At 49.8% G+C, this 16152-nt stretch overlaps 1 protein-coding gene and 1 long non-coding RNA gene across 3 annotated transcripts in view; one reads left to right on the top strand and one right to left on the bottom strand.

The window, feature by feature from the left end:
- GALNT17 (polypeptide N-acetylgalactosaminyltransferase 17) overlaps positions 1-16152 on the top strand; it is a 444121-nt gene that overhangs the window by 292227 nt on the left and 135742 nt on the right. The window lies entirely within an intron of this gene.
- Positions 659-2507, bottom strand: LOC132689412 (uncharacterized). Its single transcript, XR_009614992.3, has 2 exons — positions 1553-2507; positions 659-964 (listed from the first exon to the last, which is right to left on the bottom strand). It is a non-coding gene; the product is annotated as an uncharacterized LOC132689412 (long non-coding RNA).

Consider the following 16152-nt stretch of genomic DNA (forward strand, 5'->3'; position numbering starts at 1 on the left):
CATCTTTTCTTTTTCGCCTTTGCTTTCCCTGGGTGGGGGAGGGGAGCCAGTACCCTTCTCATTCTGGTAATCGAGGAATGAGATAACTGCTCAGAATCCACAGGGACTAGTAGCAGAGAAGGAGTAGGACTTGGGTGTCACTGTTTCGGACGGGTGACATAGCTGCTGTCCTCGGCGTGCGTCCTCACGTGTCCCTTGTGGGATCAAGTCGAGAATCCCTTCCTTTCCCATGGCCGTCCGGGGAGGTGGAGAGACGGCCGTTTTTCTTCACCTCCTTGCCGGCCTCCTGGGCACTTGGCGCCAGGTCACCGGGCCTCCTTCAGAGAGCAGAGGGGGTGCAGGATACGTCTCCTTGGGGCCGTAGGCTTCCTTGGGGAAATGGAGACATGGAAGCGTGTGGAATTACCCCAGGCCGGCCCAGAGCAGCCCCACCCACTGGCCTGAGCCTACGGTTGACACACGTTTCCTTCTCTTCTGCTTGTTGCTCTGTCGTCCACGGCAGAGTCCCTGTTTCATCCCAGTTTCTGCCTGCGAGGACGGCTTTTGTCCCGCGGGGCCGAATGTGCCACGTTAGTCCCAGCCAGAAGCGACCACGGCCTCTCGGCCTCATGCTTGGTCTCTCCGAGCTGCACGGGCACAGCGCCGTCCGTCCAGGGGGTTTCCTGGGCCGCCTGGGATGGATGCCGTCTTGGCCATTGTTTCTATTCCGTCGGGGCCACTGTTCCTCAGGGCCTGAACTGACCCCTGGGGCTGCTGACAGTAACGCAGGGGTGTCAGAGACCTCAGGACGGGAGCCCTGTTGCCCCGTTGGCCCGGCTGTATTGCTGTGTTGCGTATCTCGTTGATTTTCACGTGCCGCGTTTTTGGGAATAACACAGCGTGGAAGCTTCTGTCTGGCCCATCCGTGTCTTCACATTCTCTTTCCGGTTTTGAGGCTGCCGTTCCTATCAGATCAGGCATCGCTCTGTAGAAGACATCGAGATGGATAATAGGATCATAAGGATCAATCATTTGAGGAAAAAATATTTACCACCTGCAGCTACACGCCAGGGGCAGTACTAGGTGTAAGGATTTCAGCGATGAATGATTCGGAGAGGGCCCCTCCTTTCGTGGCGCTTACAAAACTACGGTAGGGAGAGACGTGAAACCAATCAGCCCCCAAGTAAATAAAAACGGAAAACCTAAGCCTGTGATACATGTTGTGTAGGAAATTGAACAGAGGGTGGCATGGGCACCGCTCCAGTGAAGGAGAAAAAGAGCCAGCTGTTGGGAAAGGGTTGGGACCAGGAGCTCTCATCTCTGAGGGGGCAGCTCGTCCAAGATCCCAGGGGAGGCTTGGTCCCTCATGGGAAGGAGAGGGTGGGCAGTGGGCAGGAGCCAGGGGGGGAGGAGAGAAGGCATCGAGGGCCAGATCGTGCAGACCTTCTCTGCCAGGGCAAGCAGGTAGCATTTATTCTTAGTTCAAGGAGAAGCCCTGAGAGGGTGTTGAGCAGGGGCATGGCATGATCCGATCCAGGTTACAAAAATCGCCACGATGTGCCAAAATGCTTACCGGCAATTGTGTGTGTGTGTGTGTGTGTGTGTGTGTGTGTGTGTGTATTTCCTCTCCTATCTTCTGTTGTTTCTGCACGTTTCCTGTTTCCCGATCTTCACATCGTCATTTCCACTCGTCCTTTCCTCCGGGACCCAAGTTCTAACCCAGAAATGGCTCTCTTCAGGGAACTCCGGCTGGGTCATTTGCCATCTGTTAAAAATCATCGTAACCCGTTATGCTTTGAATATGGTATTTCTGAAAGTCCCGGATACGCTGTGAGATTTAACCAGGATACCATTAATCACCCAAGAGACACAGTCCACCGCGTGCTCCTAAGATCAATATGGCCTGAGACTGTTATTTCCAGAATGCCTCCTCACTCCGTGAGTCACCAGGAAGCTTCAGAATGGCCGTATAGCTCCACAAATTTGCAGCCTTCTCTAAACATGATTTGGAAATACTCTCACGCCGCCCCTGGGGTAGAGGGAGGAAAGATGGATGTTCCGAACAGCGCATATTTCTAAAAACCCACTGCCAGACAAGATTAAAACCTTTGCCTGGAAAGAAATTGGAAGATTTTCCGCGCCCCAGTAAATGGTTCCCTGCCTGGTTTTTTGTTTCGTTTTGTTTTGTTTTCTGTCTCTTGCATGGATTAGGTAAACGGTTTAATCGGCGAGCATTGGCCAGTTCATTCATTTACTTACACATTCATTCATTTTGTAACCATGCCCTCCGCCAGATGTCCCGGAGGGTGTTGAGCAGAGAAAGACCTTGGCTTTTCTCTTCAGGAAATCACGAGGGTTCTCCAGAGTCATGGTTGAGAATCACGGGGGCATATTTCTGTCCTCTCGGTGACAGCGTTAGCAGCAGGTTGGGGCAGCTTCAGCACAGATAAAGCCGGGAGGGACCAGCAGGTTGGCTCAGGGAGAAGGACAGACGGAGAGGTGTGATCTGGGAGTGGCTGTATGCTAAAGCTATGCATTAGATAGCAGTATGCTATTCTAAGGACGCATGCTTAAGTGCTGTGTAGGTGCAGGAGGGAGGAGGGCTGGGGTGGGGGTGGGGGGGGGCAGAAATGAATGGGGCTGTTATCTAACCAGAAGGCAGCAGTATTCACCCATTCGGTGAGCATCTGTTGAGCACTTACTGTGTGTGGGGCTTGGTATAAGACTCTGAGAAATCAGCAAGTTGCAGTCTTGGCCCTTAAAGTGGTCGGAGTCCAAGGGAGAGACATAGATTTAGATATGGAGTTGTATACAGTGGTGTCAGACTATGGTCGATGTAGGTGCATGGTGTCCCTTGGGGACCCAGGACCTTGCGATCCTGTGTGGTCTCTCCAAGGACTCTTCCTGAAGAAAGCGGTGCTAGAATTGCACGTGAAAGGGGGTGGGAAAGGGATATGCAGGCAGGGGGACCAGCACGGGCAAGGGCAGGATGGGGTGTGCGTCAGGCTACAGAAGCATGCTTCAAGTGGGTGGTGGGAAAGACCGCTGAATGGGGGGACCTTATTCTCGGTCGGCGTGATTCTCAAAAGCATGCTTGGGCAGGAAATGGGAGCTGGAGGTCAGAGCAAGCATGGCGGGAGAGGATGGGGTCAGGGACGGGGGGACCCAGCAAAAGGACCGTAGGACGAGAGACTCGGAGAGACGCACAGGAGCTTGGATTGCGCTTGCCGAGTGGTGGATGATGTCACTGCCCTGTCTCACCAGGACACCTGTGCTCGTCTGCTCAGGGCTCAGTGTGATCTTTGAGCACTCTCTGAAGTATGATGCTGACCTCCAGGGAGCCATGGGTGGAGAGCCAAAGCTGCCTGGAGGAGATTCCTGAGGGCCATGGGAGCCACTGAAGACTCTGGATGTGTGTGTGTGTGTGTGTGTGTGTGTGTGTGTGTGTGTATGATGGGTTCTGGGCTTCCGGAATGTCACACGCACCTCTTTGTGGCACAATAGAGCTATGACTGTGGGCACTCAGACAGATGCTGGCTCTGTCCTTCTGAACCCAGGTCCTAGGGCTGGTACGCATTTGGATGTTTGCGCGTTTGTGTGCTCGCAAGTCAGGCGCGGGCCAGGCTTAGCACACCTGTCTCCAGGTGGCCAAAGCAGCCAGGCCCACCGAATGTGAAGGCTGCCTTCTTCCTCCATTCTTGCTCATGCGCCCAGGGAGCCTCCTCAAGCCCCTGCTCATCTTTCCCCGGCGTCCGGGTCACAGACTTCCAGGGCCTCTCTGGGAACCCATCTTTGTATTAACCGTTGCTTCCCGTAACTTCTCCATGGGAACCTCTAGAACCCTGGTGCCAGCCAGGCGGCCTCGCTGCCTCCCTCTCCCCTGCGGGTGAGGACGGTAGTTCAATCAGATCACAGTGGCTGAACCCAGCTCTGGGCCTGCTGCCGATGTAGTCTGCTCCTCTCTCTTCCTTCGTGGGCTTCTCGTGTCCAGGTGCCAAGCCCAGCACGCTTCATTACTCCGGCTTGCTTGGAAAATGGTCTCTTCCTGATACATGTGGCGGCAGGTGGGATCTCATCCATCATACTGCAGGGGAGGGATGCAGATTACCAGCTGATGGCATTGTTGCATTTATGACACGTCTGAAACAGTGACAGATGGTCTATATTAAACGTGTAACTGTTGCGTGAATATTCCCATAATCGTAGAGATTTTCTCCCCCGAAAGTCTTGATTCTGGAAGGAGTCATAGAACATGAGACCATAAGGTCCCCCGGGGAGGCTTCTCGTCCAAATGTCTTATCCCACGAGCAAAAAAACCTGAAGTACGGTGACGTTAAGTGATTTGCCAAGGGTCACTCGGGTAGTTCGTGATGAAGCAGCGAATGAAATTTGGGCCCAGGCCATTCAGGCCTGTGTTCTTTGCACAGCGCTGTGGGGCTTCCCGATCCAGGCTTTGTCTCCTCTGGGAGACAAAAAAGCAGAAAAAGCCCACCGGGTTGATACGTTCCCGGCACAATCCCTTCTCTGAGCTTCGAACAGTCGTCACGCCCTTTCTGAGGTGATGCAGGTGATTCTTGGGGCCTCCGCTGGTGTGGACTGACCACACCCGCTAGCCGTGTTCTTCAGGCCTCCTACCTGGTGGAATCTGGTTTCACCTGGGGTCGCTTCTTGAGTCACGGGGGACGTTTGGATGAGTAAGGGAAGGAATCCTCTAAGTCGTTGGTCTCAAACTTGCTCCCTAGACCGGCAGCATCAGAATCCCCTGGGAACTTGCTAGAAATGCAGATTGTCTGCCCCACCCCCAGACATATCAACCGGGAAAGTCCTGGGTTGGGCCCAGCAAACCCAGGGGACCGTGGAGCTCTGACAGTACTCTACCCAAAATCCACACATGACCTCGGTCTCCAACTGGCCGAGCAGATGATCGCAGCGTACCAGAGGCATTTACTAAAATATTCAGTTACTGCCCTTGGAGAAGGATGTTGAAGAAAGTGAGGTCATCGTGTTCCGGAGAGTAGAACTTCTCTGTGTTAATCTCACAAAGAATAATGAGAAGGAGTCTTATCAGTGCGCGTCTTCGATTGACGAGAGGTAGGGAGCATCACCTTTCACTGTTCTGATATTCGTACCACTCACAGTCCTTGTTTGTTTGTTTTTTAAGTTTTAATTTATTTATATTGAGAGAGAGAGAGAGAGAGAGAGGCAATGGGGGCAGAGAGAGAGAATCCCAAGCTGGCTCCCCAATGTCACTCAGAGCCCGATGCGAGGCTTGAACTCACGAACCGAGAGATCATGACCTGAGCAGCGATCGAGAGTCTGACGCTCAGCCAACTGAGCGGTCCCCGGGCGCCTCAGTCCTTGCTTTTTTTATTTTAAGTTTATTTATTTTGAGAGAGAGAAAGAGGGAGAGAGCTCAAGGAAGGGGAAGAGAGAGAGAGGAAGAGAGAGAGAGAATCCCAAGCAGGCTCCCACTGTCAGCGCAGAGCCCGTTGTGGGGCTCGACCTCCCTAACCGGATGAACTGTGAGATCATGACCTGAGCCAACATCAAGAGTCAGATAACTCAATCGACTGAGCCACCCAGGCGCCCCTGTCCTTGCTTTTTGTTGTTTACTCTTGCCCACCTTTGAAACTTTTGTGGGTCATTTTGTTTTGAGCCTGTTGCTTGCAAGCAGTATGTGGATGGGCTTTGTTTTTATGTTCTGAGCTCGGGGACGATTGTCAGAAATAGCACCATCACCCTTACTTGGCATCCCGGGTTACAGCTTCTCTGCTTCCTTGGCTTTTGTTTTCCCTCTTTTCCTCCCACGTGGGTAGGTCTTTGTTTTTGTCTTCTCAGGAGATTTGTGGAAACTGCACATTTCCCTTTTGATTCCATTACTTTCCTTTGTGTTTTTAGAAACTCGCGAAGCCTGCATTTTCAAACGATCAGAGTCAGGAAGATATCTCTGTCGGTTGAATTCTCTAAATACAAGGTGTTTAGCTAATTTCAGTGTTTCCTGCTCCCCATTTCCCTCTCTTCTTTCCTTTTTTCTATGAATAAAATCTGAGGTTGTAGGTCGACATTATCTGCTTATTAATTTTCCCATTAGCTAAGCTCCCTTTGAAGAATAAGATTAAATAGTCACGTTTACTTTTGAGACCACCTCTATACTAATGATCAGACTTCCCTGTTTAGATGATTGTAGTGCCAGCCACAAGTTCTTTGAGTCTAGAATATTCCCCTTTGCCTTCATTTTGATTCTCCTCTTAGGATGTTGAACTTTTTTTTTCCCTCCGAAAAGAGTTTATGTGACTGCTGCTTGCACACGGTGCCAGGAATAGAAACAGGACCTTGGTTATTTCGATTTCCTTCTCTCTTGCAAATGCTGACATCTTCTCCCGAATCTGTAGCCGGGTCCTCACAAACTGGTTAAGCCTCGTCAGAGGACCAGGCAAGACTTTTCATGTTGAAGTGCAAAATATATTCTTTTGCAAACTGCAACCAGACCATGCTTGTTAACATTTCCAGACCCTGCCCTGCTTCAGTGACTTTACCAGCACAGTCGCATCTGGTTAAAATGCCTTCCTCGTCCACTGATGCCCAGAGGAGCGGCGTCAGCCACCTCCTCCATGAAGCCCGCGGTCATCTCCAAGCTCAGTGTCATCTCTCCACGGTCCCTTCATCTTGTGGCACCTCACTTGAGGCAGTGATCATTTTCTCTGCTTTGTTTCTTAAGAAAGTTCACGTCCCCATCCCTTCTGTCGCTGTCTGAGCCCTATTAGATTCTTTCGTTAGAATTTTAAGGTAGAATCTGGTCCCGTTTATCTGTTTATTTTTGGGTCCAGCCTGTTTCTAGCACAAAACGTATTGCACAGGAAAGGCATACCATCCATGGTCGCTGTAATGATAATGATTGTTGTCGGGGACAGCCAGCAAGCTCTAAATGAATGAAGTTAATTCAGCATCTGTGAAAACATCCCTTCAGTAACATACTAAAAGGGAAGGAAGGTCTAAAGATAGTTCAGCACGATATAGAAAATTCCTACAGAAACCCATCAGATAGGTCATTAGGCAATGCACATCCATAGAAGAGAAAAACTGGAACAAAGTCGTCACATAACACCACCGTTTAAGTGTGAGGAACTGGTGTTTTAACCCTGATCATGTAAGACCAGCCCTGTGAGAATGCCATTAGGTTTCGCGGTAGGTAATTGAAAGGAGCTCGGGAGATTTCAAAGCCGCAACTGCACGGACATCCCTTTTCCCTCTTTCCTGTGGCCTGATTGTTACCCTGTCCTCCTCAGACTGTCACTGAAGGCTCACTTGACTCTTGTTGTCAAGGCTTGTGTCAACTTTTAACTGTCTGGTCTTGTTGTGCTCGTTTCATACTTGGTTTGTTAATCAATATTTTCCATCTGTAGCAAATCTTAAAATGTTGCAAAATCTCGAAATGTCTACAGTAAAAAGCACGAGACAAGAAACTTGGCATTTCATAAGAAGAGACCATAGGCGCCGGGGTGGCTCGGTCGGTTAAGCACCCAACTTGGGCTCAGGTCATGATCTCCCGGTCTGTGGGTTCGAGCCCCGTGTTGGGCTCTGTGCTAACAGCTCAGAGCCTGGAGCCTGCTTCGGATTCTGTGTCTCCCTCTCTCTCTGTACCTCCCCCGCTTGTGCTCTGTCTCTCTCTCTCTCAAAACTAAATAAACATTAAAAAAAAAAAAAGAAGAGACCTTTATTTTCTCCTTAATTTTCCTTTATTTTCTCCTATGTGCTCACACACTTGCACACACACATTTCCCACCACAACCCCCCCCCCCTGTTTATTCATCTTTCTTAACTTAAAAAAAATATTTTTAATGTTTATTTATTTTTGAGAGAGAGACACAGAGCATGAGCTGGGAGGGTCAGAGAGAGAGAGGGACAGAGTTCCCTACGGATTTTAATTTTTTTTTAATGTTTATTTATTTTTGAGACAGAGGGAGACAGGGCGTGAGTGGGGGAGGGGCAGAGAGAGAGGGAGACACAGAATCTGAAACAGGCTCCAGGCTCTGAGCGGTCAGCACAGAGCCCGACGCGGGGCTCGAACCCACGCACCGTGAGATCGTGACCTGAGCCGAAGTTGCATGCTCAACTGACTGCGCCACCCAGGCGCCTCCATCTTTCTTCACTTTTGAGATATGATCGCTGAATCAAGGTTTTTGCCAAAATTCCCTTGAGTTTTGGGGGCTAAGTAGTCAAGGCAAGTGTGCCAAGCCCAAAGGGTCCCTGCAGGGAGATACAAAATCGGCAGAGAGCCTGAAAATGATTCATAAACTCTCCTTGCAACCTAGGAACCTCATTGGGAGTTCTCACTTCCGTTGTCTCTGCTGGAAGGTTTTAAACAAGCGTAACACACGCGTGTCTCTGACCTCACGTCAGGTTGTCCTGTGAGCTGATCCCAGCTGGGAGTGCTCCATCAGACGTGGCCGGTGCTCCAGTCTTGCCCTTTACATCAGCAACAGCGAAATTAAGAATAGTGCTTATGCTGTGTTATGTGGCATAACCAGTTGACCCTTGAATTGTAATGGCTTCACCCACAAGAGGTCGTTGTCGCTTATGTCACACGTCCTCTACAGGTAGGAAGCCACCCTGCAACCCCATAACGCTTCTCAAAGCTGTGGGTTCACTGAGCATACATTCTGTGTCTTCTTATTTGGGGGACCTTGGCCATCGTACCTATGTGGACGTCGTTATGTATTATGTGGTATGTGTTATCCTTATGGAGGCGACAGGAGCAAAGACAGCCAAATGGCACCAGAGCACTTGAAGATCTCGTTTGAACGTGGCCTGTGTCACCTCCGTCCACGGGCCATTGGTCCAAGCAAGTCACACGACCAAGCTAATGGTCAGTGAGGCGGGAAGGTCCTCGGGAAAGCATGGTCAGAAGGGGAAGGATGTGAACAGTTGTGTTCAATGAATGTAATCTATTTCCCTTTATAATTCCACTGCATCGGGGGGAATTAGGAACCCTAGTGAACTTAGTTACCAAATGGTAGCTGTCACTCACAGCAAGGAAGGATCGTTTGGCTGGATGGGTGGATGGATGGATGAACTTACAACAGAAAAAATAAACGAGAAGAGGCTTGACAGCAAAAACACAGATACCTACGATCGAAACCCTGTGATATAAGATTAAATGTGAAAACAGACAAACAAGCAAACCGAGATCGAGTGTAAAAGAAAACGTAAGGCTACACATAACATGGAAATATAATGTGCCAGTGATTGAAATGGCCCACCTGGTGGCCAGGGCGAAGAGAGAATGATGGAATACCTAGCTGTCTTTTGGTGGTAGTGAGGTGTGTAGACATACGTTACGAGAGACAACTTCTCCCAGCTCTGGGCTGGGCTCCAGGAAGGCTCTGTCATCTGGTTCTTTGCGTAAAGGAATTGAGTGGTATATGGAATAATACCCTCGGTGGATGAGGCATGCCGTGCACCACGCCTCTGGAAGAGGGGAAGGCGAGGCACAGCTAGGTAATTAATAATCCGCGAATTTTAGTTATGTTTACCTGCGGATTGGCAAAGCTAATTGTGCCATCAAGAATTCATTGTTCCCAAAGCGTTAAGTTGAACGCTTGGGCTTCTCTATGGAAGGCTTGTGAACCATAATTATGCATAAAATGTAAACAAACTTTTGTTTAGACATAAAGATTAATTGTGATAACGAACCGAGAAGCATTTGCTCAGTGGCGAGCTTTGTGATTAGCAAGGTGAACAGGAACAATAATTAACAATAATTAATACTAATTAACAATAATTTCCGGCTTAGCAAAGATACTTGGCTACCTATTTCGCCTACTTCCCTGGTCACCTGTCCCCTAACAACAGGGTTCCACTGCGAAGGCGGCAAGTCCTGGGTCCCTGCCGTCCCTTCAGCATAGTTCATATAACCCCTGATCACCCGGGTTGACTGAGGTTTCGTCATCTCTAAAATGTTAACTTCTAGAATTCTGGTTCGTCGCGAATTAACAGCAATCTGTGTTTGTGCGACACACACACGCACTCGGTTTTCCTAAAGACTTTTTTAAGAGGAATGTTGGGAGATGAACACCCCATTCCCCACCTCAGTTATTCTTAAAGTGTGCTCCGGGAACACACAGCACCTGAGTGCACCTGAGGCTCACTGTTCTCAACACTGATTGCACAAACCTTCGAAATCAGCGTCTTTTGTAGGAGCGCGGGAGTTTTATTTTTAACAAGCTCTCTCGTTGATTCTTAGGCACAGAGTAATCCGGGTCAGCATTGCCCAACACAGCTTCCCGCGAGGATGGGGACGTTCCATTTCTGCGCCATCCAACGTGATAGCCGCACGTGGCTACGCGGGCCCTTCAGACGTAGCCCGTGCAGCTGAGTGACTCAATTCTTTATTTCATTTTGTTTTAGCGGAGGTATATTGAAATGCAAATAGTTACACGTGGCTGGTGGCTGCCACTGTGTCGTTCGATGCAGAGCTAGATGAGAAGTCAGCAGCAGTGACAGAGGCAGTAACAGTAATCACAATAGCTGTTCTTTGTATGTGATCTGACTCTTGGGCTTTTCGAGTTTGCTAAGTACTTCCCGTATATTAACTCACTGAAGCCTCACAAAATTCTAGGGTATTTCCTAGTGGCAGTGGGTCGGGCAGGGATTGTTCAGGGACACAGAAGCTGGGCTGGGGCGGGGGGGGGGGCGGTTCCAGCAGAATATTACGGCAGGTGCTCATTTCACCTGCGGATCCAGTGCGGGTGGTGCCAGGACCTCTGATCTCCACTGGAGTTTGGCACTTCTGTCCTCCTTCACTTTTAAAAAAAATTTTTTTAAGTCTATTAATTTTTGGGAGAGAGAGAGAGAGAGAGAGACAGAGCGTGAGCAGGGGAGGGGCAGAGAGAGAGAGAGAGAGGGAGACACAGAATCCAGAGCAGGCTGGGCTGAGCTGTCAGCACCAAGGCCGACGCGGGGCTCGAACTCAGGAACCGTGAGATCATGACCTGAGCCGAAGTGGGACACGTAACCGACCGAGCCACCCAGGCGCCCCTGACTTCCCTCACTTCTTGAGAGATGTAGACCCAGTTTGAAGGCAGGGGATGTATCCTGTTTCCTTCGCCTGACTTCAAGCCTCCTGCCAGTGTCTCCCATTGGCAGAATCTAATTTTATGGCACATATAATCTGTAGAACCTAATTTAATCAGAACCTAATCAGAAATCTAATCAGAATATAATCAGGCAGAAGGGTCTGGAAGATGTCATTTGGGGACTCCCTGTCCCAGAATCTCAGTGCAGGGTTTAGAAGCTTGGTGCTGGGGGAGAATAGACAAAACGTCTACGTAGAGTTTTGCGATCAGCATTTCTCTGAAACTTCTGTGTGTCGAAATGTGTCGATGATGTCATCACTTTCCAAGCTCAACAGCACAGGTCAGACAGTGTCTCCTGGGATGCTTGGATCTGAAGGACCGAATCTTGACTCATCGTCAGTGTCCACATTCGCTTCAGCCAGGACGTGTGCGCAGGTGTATACGCGCAGGGGGGGCGGCCAGCCCCTTTCACGGAGTCTTCACCCCTGTTTTGCTAATTGGGCTCCTCTCTGATGAGCCTCGGGGCTCCCTTCTGCAGACCTTGGAGCTCTAGAGACAGCCCTGAGGAACCTGCTCCTTGCCTTTTCTGCTGGTCCAGTCCTGTCCATAGTTCTCCAGTGTGCTCCTCCCAAGTGGGAGAAAGAAAGGAATGAAAAATACACGGAAGCAAAGTCGTCTCTTGCTACACCTGTTTCAAGCTTCTGCGCTTCTCCCAGTAAAATCCCCACGGCCTTCGCAGGGTCGTTTGTCGCCTCCTTTTACCGGCTGTGTCGTACGGTTGCCCGGGTTGTGCAAACTCTTCCTCTTCGGAGCTGGACTAGACACGGCGTCCACCCCCATCTTCCATCCACGACCTCAGGCCAGGGAGAAGCGTCGTCAACCCTCACATTCCTCTTTTACCCGACACTCAGACCAAGACATTGGGAAATGTATTTCCCGGTAAAAAAGAAAAAAAAGCCTGACTTCTCTAAGGGACGCTCTCTTCCTCACATGGCTTGAACGTCCTCACGCGGACGCGAAGCAAAGGAGTGAGGACCGGGACCAACACACGTTAGCAATACGAGGAAACTAGCTTGTGGATTTAGTAAGCTGTACGGGCACAAAACTGTGTCCATCTTCTGCCAGAATCCATAAAACATATACGAAGTGTGACGTCTTAGAAAATCAGGGAGGAAGGCATGAGACTATATATCCTCGTCTCTTGCAGTGGTTGATGGCAAACTTTTTTTTTTTTTTTAATTTCTGGTTTCTGTAGCAAATAACTTCAGAGCTGTATTCATTCTTGGAGGCTTCAGCAAGATGGTCTCTTTCCCTAGCACTGCAGTGCTTTTCCGCAGACGCTCACCCTCAGGAGACGTGCCAGGCAAGGTGATTGATTACGTGGGGTTGGAGTTGCCTGTCAGAGCCCGTTTTCCATTATTCCAGGGGGACAGAAGGATGTGCACAGATCACAGGTGTACTTCTGGGAGTGTTGTTCGTGCAGCTCTGCTGGGCTAAGGTGGAATCATCTCTGTACCCCAGCCCTGGGAGTTTCTCGGGTGCTTCAGGCATCGGAGGGAGAATGGTACAACCCGACATCTTGCTCCCCAAAGTGATGAGGAGCCGGGCTGCCTGGCTGTCTGTTTCCCTCCATCTCTGAGGGCAGGAAGATAGTGTGGAAGGGACGTAGAGCTTTCTTACCATCATCCTTTAAGAGGGCAAGAATGATATTTCAAGAGGGAAGCCACATTTGTGTTTCTCTATCCAGCCCTACTGACTTGTGATGAGCAGATATTTCTGCCAGATTCTGGCAGTAGGTGGCCTGAATCCAAGCTTTGGAATGATTAGTAATTTTTCTTTTCTTCGGCGTCTTCATCCATCTTGCTACCTGATGAGAAGGTGGCAAGAGGGGGGTGCGAGCCAGGTGCCAGCTGACGTCTGAATCGAGCTCATGCTGTTCTTATCCTGTTACCTCTTTGTCCGGAAGGGTTACCCAAGATCACACTCCCTGACGGATGGGAAGCCCAGATCACATCTGTATGGGAGAGAAGGACCATTGAGTAAAATCGAGTGCATTTCCCTTAATGGGTATGTATTTTCACCTGTGCAGTAAAAGTGTGCAAAAATTCTATTTGGGGACCATTAAGTGCTGCTATTTACAGATGATCGCGCGCACGATAAGTCATCCACTCTGTGGTGCTCCCTTCTAACATATGGCCTGCTAATGACCACGCTGGCCGTGTCTCTAGAGTTGGGATCAAGCATCTGTGTTAGGAAGAGCGGTGGGCGTGAAACCCTTGGTCACGTGGGCATGATTTCATTTTCCCTGCTTATTAAGAAGACAGATGTCACTTCTGGGCCAAGTGTCAAGACCCGACAGGGTTACTTAGCAATTGGAATATTCGTCGGTAAACATTAAGTACTTCTGCACCTGAGACTGATTTCCCCCAGGCAACTTAATTTGTAGAAATAAATGCATTTAATTTCTAGCAGTTGGAATGTTTGACTCTGCGTACCATAATGCTGAAGCCGTGTCTACGTTATGGCCCAGCCAGGCCATTATCGGGGCTTGTTTAGTAATAAAAATCAATGATTTCAGCTTAACGGCTCATTTTATGACTCAACTGACTGTCTTAACCATCAGTCTATTTGGGCATTTAGCTATCAAAGATTAAAGACGAAGCATCAGTGACTGTGCATAGCAAGAAGGATTGTTTATCAACTTTGGTCACTGCTCTTCTCGCTAAGCTCCTTTCCCCAGAGATAACTAAGAAGGCTCGACATCATCAGTGGACGTGTTCAACCGGGTTGCTGATTACACCCAACACTCTGCTTTTGGGAGGCCCCTACGTCTGGGCTTTACCCTTTTACCTGGCACAGGTACCCAAGCCCCGGACGCAGCCACGTTCACGTTCAGGTGGGAGCAGGGGAGACAGACTTTCAGCCTCGAGGAGCCTCTTGTATAATGGGCTGTGCACGAATACGGATAAGCTTGGAGTTACTTTAAGTCTGCCCTTGAAGGGGTGAGTAGTGGCAGGTGGTTGGCAAGACATGAACTTGGAAGAACAAGATCTTTTACGTCCTGACCCCACAAGGTCAACCCCGTCTTTGGTTCCTCCTTCTTTGAGATACCCGCACAAGGACTCTATGCTCCTGTCCCCTTGGGTTACTTTGCAGGCCCTGAAGGTACCCTGCCCATTGAAACCCCCTACGTCTCCCCTCTCCGTGAGCCCATGATCCTTCTGCTGCCTGGGACGCCCATTGTCATATCACTGCGTCTCTGCCTGGTGATTACTTATTCATTCTTTAAGGCTCAGCCCAACACCTCCTCCTTTTTGCAGCCTTCTTCTGAATCAGTCACTCAGCTCTAGGACGGTGGTCTCCATCCACCCTTTATATTTTACATTGCATAGTATCACCTGTTTACACATACCAAACCACGAGCTCTTCAATGGGGAGAACTGTGGCCTGTGTATCCTTGTGCCTTCAGTGTCTAGTATAGGGTGGTGCATTGAATGGTGGCCTCCCCAAAAGATAGGACCCCTGGAGCCTGTGACTGTGACCTTGTGTGGAAAGGGGGCTCTTGGCAGATGTGGGTTCAGGATTTCTAGATGAGACCATCCTGGATTGTCTGGGTGGGCCCAAGATTGGACCGCAAGTGTTCTTACGGGAGACAGAGGAAGAAAAGACGTGGACAGAGAGGAAAGGGCCAGGACTGGAGCTATGGAACCATAGGACTGGCTATGTCTTGATTTTGGACATCTGGCCTATAGAATCCTGAGAGGAGGGGTGCCTGGGTGGCTCAGTCAGTTATGCCTCATAATCTCACGGTTCGTGAGTTTGAGCCCCGTGGTGTCAGTGCAGAGCCTGCTTGAGATCTCTCGGTCCTCTCTCTGCCCCTCCCGCTCTTTGTCTCTCAAAATAAACTTAAAAAAAAAGAATCCAGGGGCGCCCGGGTGGCTCAGTCGGTTAAGCGTCCGACTTCGGCTCAGGTCATGATCTCACAGTTCGTGGGTTGGAGCCCGGCGTCGGGCTCTGTGCTGACAGCTCAGACACTGGAGCCTGTTTCGGATTCTGTGTCTCCCTCTCTCTCTGCCCCTCCCCCTCTCATGCTCTGTCTCAAAAATAAATAAACGTTAAAAAAAAAATTAAAATCCGTAGGGCACCTGGGTGGCCCCGTCGGTTAAGCGTCCGACTGCGGCTCAGGTCACGATCTCACAGTTTGTGAGTCCGAACCCCAAGTTAGGCTCTGTGCTGACAGCTCAAGAGCCTGGAGCCTGCTTCAGTTTCTGTGTCTTCCTCTCTCTCTGCCCCTCCCTCACTCTCTGTCTCTCAAAAATGAATAAATACTAAAATGAAAAGAATCCTGAAAGGATACGTTTCTGGTATAAGCCACCCAGTCTGTGGCATTTTGTCACGGCAGCCCTAGGGAGCCAGGATATAGAGTGACTGATACAGAGTCAGAGCTTAGCTGTTAAATGAATAAACATCGATAATTCTGTATTCGGAGCACTTCATTGGGTAAAGATGTTTCGGCGGAAAAGGGAAACTTCTGAATGTGCCTTCTGCCCACGTTTGTATGAGTCCGACTGAAACCCCGGAAATCTGAGCTCAAGCACGGTGCTCCTCCATGAAGGACCGCGTCGCCTCGTACGCCTTCGAGCCCGCAAGGCGGCCGCACACGTGGGCAAATCCATACCCTCCTCTTCCAGGAGGGATGAGAGACTAAGAACTCTAGTTTGAGCCCTTGCAGTCAACCTGACAAGACATGGCAGATTGCAGAACAAAAGTGCACAGGAGAGATCATCAATTAACCTAATAAAATTGATTTAAAGGCCTTTAAACTTGAGAGTGTGTTCAGCGCCTATGAAAGATCTTCCTAGTCCTTTGAAGTGATGAGATAAAATGATCACTCGCCCTTATCAACCTCCCTTTTTTTGGTAATGTGATGGCGGGAATAGCTTCTCCACTGTCATATTAGCCCTCATTTTGTAAAGGGTCTCTACACTTTTCTTCGCTCCTGAGTGCTCGGGAGCCGAGCCCGTGAAACTCATTTCTCCCTCATCGCTCGCCTCACGGTGCATCAGAGCGGCCGTAGGAAGCAGCACAGGACGAGCCC

Source organism: Panthera onca, chromosome E3 (assembly GCF_046562875.1).
Source record: "Panthera onca isolate mPanOnc1 chromosome E3, mPanOnc1 haplotype 2, whole genome shotgun sequence".
In the NCBI taxonomy this organism is placed as follows: Eukaryota; Metazoa; Chordata; class Mammalia; order Carnivora; family Felidae; genus Panthera; species Panthera onca.